This window comes from Nymphalis io, chromosome 5 (genome assembly GCF_905147045.1).
Source record: "Nymphalis io chromosome 5, ilAglIoxx1.1, whole genome shotgun sequence".
In the NCBI taxonomy this organism is placed as follows: Eukaryota; Metazoa; Arthropoda; class Insecta; order Lepidoptera; family Nymphalidae; genus Nymphalis; species Nymphalis io.
The window spans coordinates 8,855,334-8,862,200 of NC_065892.1; the positions used below are offsets into that span (position 1 = coordinate 8,855,334).

At 29.4% G+C, this 6,867-nt stretch overlaps 1 protein-coding gene across 1 annotated transcript in view; it reads left to right on the top strand.

Annotated features, from left to right (window-relative positions):
* Positions 1-1,582, top strand: part of LOC126768847 (uncharacterized) — a 179,428-nt gene extending 177,846 nt beyond the window's left edge. The window contains exon 21 of the mRNA XM_050487203.1: positions 416-1,582. The gene's annotated coding sequence lies outside the window, so the exon portion shown is untranslated. The remainder of the gene's footprint in view (positions 1-415) is intronic.
* Positions 1,583-6,867: the final 5,285 nt, after the last annotated feature.

Genomic DNA, 6,867 nt, shown 5'->3' on the forward strand with positions numbered 1-6,867 from the left:
ATCGGTCAATGATATCGCGTCCATTCGATGCCAACGTTGTTTATCTTTGCTCCTTCTGTGGTCGAAATAGGCTATAGATATGTATCTACTGTCATAAATCATATCGATATAATCAATCACTTTTTCACATAAAAATATTATTTGTGATGCTGGGAAAATCTTTGAACAATATACGTAATCAAATTAAATACTGAAATAATAAATTTTGACATGAGATTTTATACAACAAAGTTTAGTGTAGTGTTACGTATAAATAATTATTTAATGAAATTATAAGCCCATCGACGACACAGGGTAACAGAAATGTATTTACACCTTAATATACAAACATTGTTTATTTACTTAAATTAATAGTAATAATAAACATGACAATATAGTAATATAAGGAATAATAAATATACTTCTAAATTCACAGAGACGTGGCTCATTATCTGAAGAATCCGATAAATATTACGATCCAAAACCGACCCGAAGCGCACCGGTCACGCCCTGTGAAAGCGAAACATCTGCTTGGCCAGAGACTTACGAAGCGCGACGATCAGACAAAGCGAGCTACGAAGCATCCGTCGAAGGCATATGGTGGTGGCGAAGACCTTTAGGAGTGAGACGTACGACCTGCAGAAGATGTGGAGCCTCTTCCTCCTCTAGACCGTTACAATTAACGCCGTGTACTGGAATACCACTTGAAGGCTTTGATTACGATCGACGCCCCATCAGGTCAGGTGACCGGCCGCTGAATTTCGTTAGACAACTATTTCTCTAAATCTGTTACACCTAATTTATTTTAGATTTTCACCTTCAAAATACGGTGACTCAATATAGACGTTTCAATTCTTATGATCAACGCTTTAGAATTACTAAATGAAATGGTTTTTGTTAGTGTTATTTTGATCTAAAAGTTATTATGAAGTCTCTTAGCTTTTGCCGAACCCGCTGTTTTGATATTTTGCTTAAAATTTTGAAATTTTTATATTTATTACGGCCTATTTAATTCAATGAATACAATCCTTCCATATTCAGAATTTACTTTAAGGGTATATTTTTATTATTGCATAAGTGTATACAAAAATATAGCAACATATCATTTTACAAATACAAATATAGTTCCGTATGTTTGACATAATAAATATTGTAAGTAATTATATAAATAAAATCCTTATATTATAAATTTATATATTCGAATTTAACTGTTTACATAATTAGACTTGTAATAACATTTACCGTCCCAAACCGGGGGATAGCTTTTCCAAATGATATATTAATTTATTTTGACTAAAACTAGTTTTTTGTGAGCACCCATTGTAAGCAAGGCAATTTTAAATTAAAATTATTGAATAATATTACAAGACATACGTTATAATTTACCAAGGCATGATCACAAATGAAAAGATATTTTACATACTTATGTTAAAATAAGTCGACAAATAATACCCAACGAATAACTAGCCTCTATGGGCCACAGATGATATGTAAATCGGTCACAACTTTGCCTCTCCCGAAGTGTGAAAATAAACGAACCAACAATGAAATTAATAACAATAAATTTAGGTCACTTTATCAAATTTCGACGATTTCAAATATATATATATATATATATATATATATAATAGCAGGATAAAAATGAATATTGATTCATATATTGAGAATTATACAGTATTTATAAAAAAAATAGAGAGTGATCGATAACATTGAAATTATGTCAAAAGGTTTTTTACAAAGACTTACCTCGAAAATATATTACTTGATGCATTTACCTTGAACAAATAATATAGTAGTAAGGTTTATTTAAAAGTTTTGATCGGGTATAATTATTTTATTTATTAGAGTACTTACTAAAAAAAAATAACATCTTAGTAAAAATAGAGTAATGGTTAATAGTAGATTATATGAAGTATGTTGCAATTAATGTAGGACTTTTAGAAGACACATTCTAATATTATCTAGTCATAGTCTAGTCATTAGATATTGCATTTACATTGTTTTAGAATTTCGTTACACACAGTGTCTATTTGTTCCATAATAGCTGTATAATTACAGTTACTTTCTAGTAATTTCACATTCCATAATAAAACACGTGAAAGCCAGACCTATGTCATAGTATAAAAGCTGAAAGTTTTTCTACGCAATGTCCCCAATAGAGGTAGGAACGAGTGGCTACTATGAAATTTGGAACATAAATTCTAGCGTTCACGGGCTCTTCGGCTATAAAATTTCAAGGTACCCTCAAAGTGTATACCAATATCGTAATTACTTAACCCTCGTTGGTGTAATGAATGGAATTCCTTAACTCCTTAACTATTTATATAATATATGAAATGTTAAATGACTTATTTACGTATGAATTTATTTATTTATTTGTAAAATTAAACGTACGAGGTATTTACGTACTAGTCTACGAAATTATATGAGACGAAAAAAAATAGATATATTATTTATTCTCTATTAGCTTTTTTTAGGTTTCCATTTCTGTCTGGCTAACTTTTAAAAGTAATCCTGAACATTTTTATACAGCATTTGGTTTCGTATTACGCTTCAGTTAAAATATTTCGGTCGAGGAATACTTTGTTTTTTTTTTTTTTAAATAAAACAAATGTATTACGCGACCAAAAAAGAAAATATTACAAAAATGTAGGTACTTACTTAAAACTATAGATCAACATTTCGAGTCTTATTTTCAACACGTAAATATATTAGCTTTTATAGTTCCTTGTAAACCTTCCTATATTTTAATACATATACCAGTAATACAATACCAATATTTAAAAAAAAAATATTAATCTTGTTTTTCATTTGACACGTTTGAACCGTCCCCTTGAAGTTGTAAGAGTAATTAGAAATACATATTATAATATATAATTATATAGAAATATCAAAAATTGTTATGTAAGAAAATAAAATATTATACTAGTAGATAGGTTACGAGACAACTTATGTAATTACGTTACACAATATATACTTACATTGCATAGTTCGTTTCAATCAAATTCTGCAAATAATAAACAAAAAATATATGAAACAGTGTCAAATCTATAAAAATACCTCATTTTATTTTTATTAAATTACGTACGCTTTTAAAACAAACTCGCAATATTTAAATAAAAACTAGAAATTTTGGTAAGGAAACGAACAGTTTGTCATATTTGATGTAAATTTAAATGAAATTAGGACACATTTTTTGTACAAAACAATGTATTAAACACACCATTTTTCATATATTCTTGTTGTGCTTCGAGAAAAATTTCACACATTTGTATTGTTATTTAAAAATCTTTTTATGTACCTAAGTATGCAATAAATGTTGCTTCTATAGTAGTAAATTATTACGTATTTCAATATTTTTAGATATACATATGTATGTATGTAAACAAGATAAAACATAATTTTTACAATTATTATCATTATCCAAATTAAATTATAATTAATTATTTTTAATATTTAAGGTAATATGTATGTTATTCCAACAAAAACAGTAAGTAATTTGTGAGAGCACACCTTATGAATAGCCTTATAATAATATGTATAATATAAAAAAAACTAAATAAATAATTTGTCTTAGAATTAAAAAAAATATACGAATAGAATAGAATGAAGTTAATGTTGACGTAAGATGGAATATTTTGCGGAAAAAACCGTAAGCATATATAATATTCGTAAGTAGTTCTCTCCAAAATAGACAGTAAAAAAACAAAAAAACTAATCAAGTTTAATAGTTTTTTTGACAGATTGGAAAGAGCTTCACAGATGTATTTATCTTTTTATTTAAAGATGTAACATGGAAATAAAATGTTTGTTTTTTTACAATTTATTCCATCTTATGTAAACACGATAGTAAGGAATGTATTGTTTTTACTTCGAAAGGAACCAAAAATATATACTTAGCTATTATTTAAATTTGTAGATATATTAAAATACCCTGAAGAATTCCCTAGTGAGATATTTAGAATAAGTTGAAATGTTATATTTAATAAATATTTTAGGTCTTGACAGTTATATCATTAAAACTTTCAAAGTGTGGCATATTATCTAAATGTTGTCTATTAGATAATTTATATGTTGCTATTTAAACAATAAAAAATGGTAGCAACATTAATGTTTTTTTAACGTTATCAAATATATATACACTTTGGTTTTTAAGTCTCATCCAGTTAGTAGTGTATAACTGTTTTAAGATGTCATTATTAAAATATATTATTTGTAAACATGAACGTGTTGTTATTTTAATCTTTCTTACACTTATTTTATTTTTAAATAAAACCTAACTATTTATTCAATTGTTTTTGTCGTAGTTACTGCCGTAATGTATAATTAAAGTTTTTTTATATAGTTTTTAACCAATAAGTATATCAAATTCATATTTAGCTTTTGCTTTTGCCGATTTTAAAATTTTAAATAACTAATAAGCTTGGCGTCATCTAGTGGTGAATATTTTAACTGCAAGCATGAAGGATGTAACTGTTCGCAATAAATATCGTAAAGTTTCCCCGCATCACCCACAGATGGCGGTAATTTTTAATGTAAATATGAAGTCGCGCTAGCAATCATTGTCATTTAAAAACAAAAGATTAAATTTTTAAAAAAATCTCTCTTGATACTCGCTTTACAATGAAACTTTTTATCTTAAGTAACGAACCGAAACAATGATAGCCTGTTTGGCCACGGTACATGCACAGCGACTATTATAATACAGTGAGCATCGCACCGAAAGCCGACCCTACTTTTCGCCTCCACGCCATGTGTCGATAACCCTGTATAAGCGCGCGGCCTACCATCACGCCTGCGCTAGTGTAGTCTCGAAAACGCGTACAAGCTTGGACGCATTCCAACAAACTGCAACCAAAATGCAACCTAACGACTAACTTAATTAAGTATAAAATTTACTCTGAAAATAAATAGAAAACTTTTATTTTCATTAAAAACATTACATTTAAGAATTATTACAAACCATCGTAGTCTTTCGATGTTCTAATCTAAATAACGTATTTGATAAGTACTTCAGTGAAGCGCCTTCGAGCGGTTGAGATTCCTTCTCACAGATGGCAGCACTGAAAATATTTGACATTCCGCGAATTCCAATCGCAGTGGGCACGGCTCAAATGTCAAACGCGACTATTTCGTCAACAGAGTCGTGGCGCGGTAGTTGGATTTTATAAAATAACAACAAATACCATTATAGTTTTCATAAAGGAAAATGGATATTAAGCGATAGCACTAAGGAAGTTAGTTCACATCGTGTACTATTATTATATGAATCGTGTGTGTGTGTGGAGAGAATATTATCTTGCGTAGTTTTCGCAAATCGTTTCTTATTGATTTTTATTCTTCGCCGGTTTTGTAACATTGTTATAAGTTAAGAATATAACTTTGCGTTCTATCTTAACATCATATAATAAGACTAAAGTGTTTCTTACATGTTTGTTATTGCCAAGTGATAAACATATAAACTTTCGACCCTGCATTGAATTTGTATCGTGGGAAACAATGTAAGTATAATTTTTTTGTTAATTGTTGTACCGTCATTTTGATGATATTATTACCGTTTTTTTAAAGTAAATTTGTATGTAGTATGTTTGTAAAAAATAAATTTACAGCTACAATATTATTTACGATTTAAAACATTGACCTTGCTTTAATCTTCTACTAACTAGACGTAATACATTTTTTTAAATAAATCTTGAAACAACGCAATTAGCTACAGCCAACAGTCGTGAGCATCAAATAAGTAGCTATCGAAATAAGTACAAGTAAGTACGTACCTACCGGTTTGATTTACGAACGCGCCACGCAAAAAATCCGCCGCTACTCGGAGCGGGGGCATTCAGTGAGCATGGCGAGGAATCTCGCGAACATAATAGCGTGGAATGCGAGTGATATGCGCCTCTAAACATTCGCCTCCACACTCGTGGCCCCGTTGATAAGAACTCGATAATACTTCGCCCGATTACCCAATGTGACCCGCACATTGATCGTGTACTAGATTTTTTTTGGTATTATAACTATAATGGTTATTGCGGTGTTACTTATTTTCCTAAACTTATTATGCGTTTGAACTTTTATCAAAAAGATTTATTTGAAGCTACAGCTAAAAAACGTCGTAAATTTATTGATTATTAAATTATTTTTCGAAATTTTAAAAACTTTGTTGGTTTTGTAATACAAATTTAATATTTTACAATAAATATAGAAAAGTTCGCTTCTAAGTCATTGTGCTGGCTTCGATAACATCTATACCAAACACAGTTATCATTTATTTCATGGATATGGCAATGCATTCCTTCTGTATAGTATAATCATTTTGCTACATCCTTTTGTACTATGAATACTTAATATTCAAACATATTTCTAGTAATCACGACAAAAAAAAACACATTTAAATTTTATTGATGCGAGCGATCTTGTGCAGCTTTTAAATTTTGAACATCTGCCAGTTCCCGACCCTCTAAAGACACGTGCGCAAGCACACAGCAGGGGTGGCAACCGTCGTTAAAGAAAGGCATCGCACCCCAAATGCGGGCATTCCAACCAAATCGACAAAAAGTAAAATCGTCTCTACCGTTTGAAGAAAAAGGTTCAAAATAGCGTACGATATATTTATACAAAAATAGATTATTATTTTTACCGCACGGAATGTCAAGGTTCGATCACCATGTGACTCTCTTTTAGGGAACATTCAGGTGAACGTCGGTATACCTAAAACTGTAAATTGCTTGAGAAATATATTCCTTTCCATATAAAAGTAACATCATATAAATTATAATTATGTTTATACTTACATTTCTTATTATTCTATATAATTTAAACAGTTCATAATTCAGACAGTTTCAAATAATTTATTATAACAATCACTTTTAGAATGTAAAATTTTACTAT